We start from the raw sequence: 5,869 nt of genomic DNA, 5'->3' as shown, positions 1-5,869 counted from the left end.
AGGGAAGGGAAGGGAAGGGAAGGGAAGGGAAGGGAAGGGAAGGGAAGGGAAAGGAAAGGAAAGGAACTCTTGGCCTGATATTATCTATTTGGTCCTAATATTTTTTGTTTGTTTGTTTGTTTGTTTGTTTGTTTGTTTTTTAATTTAATAAGAAGCTCTTGGGATCTTTCAGCCTGCCTAACCATCAGACTTGGAATCTATTTTCAAATGATTCATTCATAGCTGTAGTAAACATTGGATTTCTTTATTACTTTGTATGCGTGAAGAGAAACATTTGTCAAGTTGTTCCTGTGGAAGAAGAGTCATACCCAAACAGAGTGCAAAACTGAGCCCAATTAGCCAGAAGACTTAAAATTTTAAAAAAGTTTGCAGGTTTGGAGTTCAGGGAGGACAGTGAGAGATTGTTGTTTTTAGAGGAGACTTATTTGAAGCAAAATTTACAGCATCATCAGGCTGACAGACAATGAGAAGGAAGCTGTAAAGTGTCTAGGCCCAAGTGGCTTAGTGATATTCTTCCTTATACAATTTAGAGGAATAGGGAAGTTTTATTGAATGATTGGCAGGCAGTTCATGGTACATGCTGACAGACAGGTTATCTCTGGTCCTTAGCTGCTAGGGTCCAAGGAAGGAAGCCTATTAGCCCGGGGCCTGTTTGCTGAATCATCCTTAAGGCTGGAGAAAGTAAGAATCTAGTTAACGGAAGAACTTTGTAAAATGATGTGACCCTGAATAACAATAAGGTGTTAAGGTATGGGTATTTTTCACCAATAGTTCAAAGTTCTCAGTAGGCAGAAAATGTGGGAATGCTAATGTTAAGACATGAGTACTACAAAATTACACACCCTGATTTTAACCATTTTTAGACATTATCTATGTGTCTTTAGCATCCATTTTGCTGCACAAAGCTAAGACTGGTTCATAAGTTAACATAGTCTATGGGTCAATTAGCCTACCACTATGCCAAAGAGTAAATAGTCCTTTGGTTAATTCTTTCTTCCTGTCATCTGAAGAAATATTGCACATCATTTCTGGACAGAGCCAGTGCTTGCCATATCCTGAATTTATTTATTTATTCAATTGTTTGTCCCTGCTTTGCCAGAGGATAGTCTGCAGTGCCTGTGTGCCCACCCCCATTCACTAGATGGAAGGAAAGAGGTGTTCATTCTTTTATAAATAAAAGCAGAAGTCTTTCTCTGTGTATTAGGAACCAGCTCCTATCCCAGTCAATGGATTATTTTGGTCAATCTAACTTTAGTTAGAAGGAGAAGAGTATTATGTCCTCTGATCATTCATACCAACAAAAGAAGAGAAAGCAGAAGGTTTGAAAACTCAATAGTGAAGGGAGCAAGTCTACATCCCCTGTGGAGAGTTTGCAGGGATTAGAGGTGAAGAGGACACAGCTGCATTTCTTAACTTTTGAATGAATAGCAATTATTCCACGAACCTTCATTTTCGATTGTCAGCATGAGTCTATGTCATACCCATCCTCACACTCCCAAACTGGAAAGATTTTAAAGGCCTCCTGCCTTTGTCATTGAGACACCTGTCACCAACGACACTGAATCAGCATCTCTAGATGCTAGGAAATACATATTCAACATGAATCTATGTAAGACACAACAGTAGGGAGGCTGGAATTCTTCACACTCCTTAAAGGGGAAAAATGAAAGAAAAATTTAAGTCTAAAATGAAACTAAAATTGTAAAGACATTTTCATCCCATACAAAAAAAGAAAAAAAAAAGCCTGATCCAATTCTCATTTGTTTACAGTTGAAATCACCAGTGTGGCGTTAACAATATGTATTACTGCAACTACTTCAAAAGTAGGTTGATTTTTTTTTTAAATGATTGAAAGGGAGTCTCAGTGAGGGAAAGACAGACAAGTTCATGATAGCTGTAGCCATTAGGTTATATCATTACAGTTAGAAATATTTTTCTAGGCTTTATTTTATTTTAGAACAAAATAATAGCTATTTCTAAGTTTGAAAGGATCTATCCATCACGTACCTGTTCTTTACGATGCATAATGAATAAATGGAGACACACTTCCTCGAATTTAGAGGACATGTTGATATTCACTCTATGCTAAGCCCCATTTTCAGACACATTTATTATGCATCCTCGCCCTCTCCATCCTTGTCCTCCTGCCTAGGATCACATCTACCAGTCGATTGCAAAGCAATGCCCATTTCCCGCTTACTCAACTATATCAAGATATTCAATTTATGATTTCTGAATTCAAAAGAAAGACATCCCCCAGAACTCCAAGTGACATTTAGAAGAACTTGGAATTTTATAGTTCACTAGCTTAAATATCTTTCTAAAGAAAGGCTAATGATTTCTTTATACCTTATTAGTTATTTGATGACACACACAAATGCATTCAATGTAAAAAAAAAAAAACCTAATGATTTTATCTAACTTATAGAGCAACAAATTCAGAATGTGTCATGTAGTATTTGCCTGCACATGAAGTTCTATATCAAATCATTTAAGACATAAGGTTTTCTTCTTTATTAGAAAATAGACAAGTAATACTATATGTATTTCCCACTATAATAGTGTATCTTATATTGGTACATCATGACTCACCAAAATATAAAAAGATCCATTTTTCAATTAAAAGAATTTCTAATACTGCCATCCAAAGGGCATATATTTTCAAGTATATTCTAATATTTTTACATCAAGTTATTGATATAAACTCTACTATCAGAACTTCAGAAGAGACTCTCAGGATTCAAAGGAAATAAAACACATCGATTTACACAACACCATCAAGAAGGAAAAGTTTTAGTATAAACGAATTCTTTTTATATATTTATTTATTTACTTATTTTTTAAATCAAATCATAATTTTTACTTATTCACACAGAGGTTATAAATACAAAAAGGCAGGATGTGGGGAAGGGGATGACACCACCAGAGCGTGGGTGTACAGGAGGAGTATAGATATCTTTCAGATCAGGGTATCAGCTGGGTGAAGATTCAGGGGACAGGTCACTATGACACTTGTCCGTATTTAAGGGAATCCTCCTCTCAGAGCCACAACAAGTAAATTTAAAAAGTTACCTTAAGTTTCATTTAATGACCAACACAAAGGTATATCAAAAAATGTGCCAATTTGAGACGCAGTGATTCAAACCTCAGCTGGGCCTTCATGCTAATGAGCTCTGAGCCAAGAAATTATAATGCTGCATGTTGATATGAAAATCAACATAAACCTTCCCAAAGAGTCCTCTGAGGAAAGACTTCTAAGCTTATCATCCAGGTGACAAAATTGAAGATCAGGAAATTTACACTGCAAACACACAGCACTGGCATGATTAAAACATGACAATTGAAAATCCACTTACTCATCACTATTCATCATCTTTTTTTCACTTTTTATATCCTTGCTTTGATATTGAAACAGTATTCTGTACTTGTACACTGAAGATATAATTTTTCTTTGATGTATGATAACAAAGAACAATACCCCTAGCTTCCTGTGAGATGTTCAAATCCTAATCCCTCAAATCTATGGCTGTATGACCTTCAATGGGGGAAGGGGTTGTTTTTACAGTGGTGACTAAGATAAGATATGATAATGATCCTGTAACATATACTATATATAGTATGCCATGATGAAAAGTCTCAAAAATCTCTGCTCCAAGTTAAATATCAAGTTCTATAATTAGACTGCAGAAGTCTAAAATCTCTCCTCCCCAGGTTCTCAGAATAAAGAAATGAGACCTTAAACCAAGGAATTACAAGTAATGGGATCAAGAAACTGCAAAGGCATAGGAAACTGGTTCTTCCCTTGAGTCTCCAGAAGACTGCTTTGTTCAGGCTCTTTTGACTCTGTGTAAGGAGCTAGGGTAGAGCACCTAGCTTCCTCCAGAAGCATAGGATAACAACATTTGAGTTCAGTTACTATATTTTGGGCAGCATTAAGAAACATTTACAGGATCTGCTTTCATGTGATCTTGCCAGTAATGAAACTAACAGCATATAACACCATAACTGGAACCAATACTCCCACTGAGGGTATGGGGACTGAGTATCTACTTTGGCTATCTGTGTAGAATTTCTTTGACATTCTACTTTTCTGTCAGTGGATGCCATTTGTCCTTTCTGACAATACCATCCCCAGGATACTCTATAAATTGGAATTAACCAAAAGCTTACACTCAGTGTATCCACTTAGATATAATTAGTGAGTGGGATAGAGCCCAGTTGTATCAGTTTTAGCTGCTTGGCCTTCTGGTTAGAACAACTTTCTGCTTTATTCCTTTGGAAAGGTCATCATAATTCTATTTTAAAATTCTAAAGATCACAAAACATTTAAAATGTCTCTCTGAAAATTTTCCAAAATTCCCCAAACCTAGGAAGGTCAATAAAGAATCATCATTTAATATTTGTTAAATACCCACAGTCTGCAAAGTATCTCAGAAGACAAGGAATGGAGACAAACACACTACAAAAATTACGAGCAGTTCTTTTTTTAAAGGAGATAACCCTCACCTGTAGGTCCTGAGAAGCGATCCTTCTGATTGATCAGGTGTAATGACTCTGCAACCTGATTACAAGCGTAAGGCATGAAGAAAAAGACACATAATCTCTGCTGCTGGTTAGATGTCAAGGTCTATGATTAGACTGCAGGACCCAAAAGTTCTAAACTATTGTCTGATCATCCTGAGAAAAGGGTCAGTTCATTTGGGTATATACTGCAGTAAAAGCCTCTCAAATTCTGTTAATACTTTCCCATCCTGTACTTATAGTTCATTTCTGAACTGCTTTGTATACTGATGATGAAAGTTTTGTGTTTCATATCACAGGAAAAAAACAATAATTCGCAAAGATCTTTCTACAACAGCCACCTAATGAAAATGTGCATGTGTGCTCTCATTCACACGTATGTATACATACATACATGCTCATGCTTCTTTTATTTCCTTATAAGGTCAGAGGGTTAGGCTGATTCCTGACAGGGATCAAATAGGCAGTTAAGGAGATTACGCCTAAATCTCTGTTTCCAAGAGCTGGGCGATTCCAGGCAAGTCCAGGCCTCAGAAACTTCCCTGCCGCTTGGCCTGAGGCAAGGTCAGCTGCAGTTTTCAGACTTCCTCAGCTACTTACTCAGTAACAGTTTCCAGACCTCTCTAGCAAGTTTCCAGCCCTTACACCCAGTAATAGAATGTCCTGTCCATAGAGAGGGACCAAACAGATTATCATGGAGGTCATCTACCCCAGAATTCCCTAATGTGCATTACATCAGACTTGCAAGCTCACTTGGTTGTTTCTCTAGTCTGGTAATGGAGAGACCCTGGCATGCTGGACTTCTGCAGAATAAAGCACTCTTTGTGTTTGCATACTATTTGATTCCAGGGTGTCATTCTTCGGTGAATCATGGACACTTACAATGGCTTAGAAGAAGACTGCATTATTACAGAGCCTTAGCATATGATTTATTATGTAATAACAGTATAAGGTAGACTATGGTTAAGATCAGCTTGCAGGTACAAACAAAATGTGTCATCTTTTGCTTCCCAATATTTAAAGAAGTTCTAGTTTGCAAAATTGCCATTTACTAATTATAAAACCATGTTGTAAGTTGTATAACTTATTTAAGGTCAAAGACCTTTAAAGTTGAAACAAAAGCAGAGAAGTTTTTTAAATTTTAATGAACTTTTGGCTTGACTTCAAAGGAATCCCCACCACGATGCCATGACTGAATCGCACAACTTGTCCTTTTCATATTAGAGGAGCATCTGAGTCATAGGAATTAATTTAAGACTCATGCCATTCCTATCCAGCAGAGAAAGCAGCCATTTCAAGCTACTGTGGTCCTTTGTGCTGATGCCAAACTGCAAGTGCTCCTTCATGC

Source organism: Grammomys surdaster, unplaced genomic scaffold (genome assembly GCF_004785775.1).
Source record: "Grammomys surdaster isolate TR1022 unplaced genomic scaffold, NIH_TR_1.0 126115, whole genome shotgun sequence".
Lineage (NCBI taxonomy): Eukaryota > Metazoa > Chordata > Mammalia > Rodentia > Muridae > Grammomys > Grammomys surdaster.
This window is presented reverse-complemented; position numbering follows the sequence as displayed.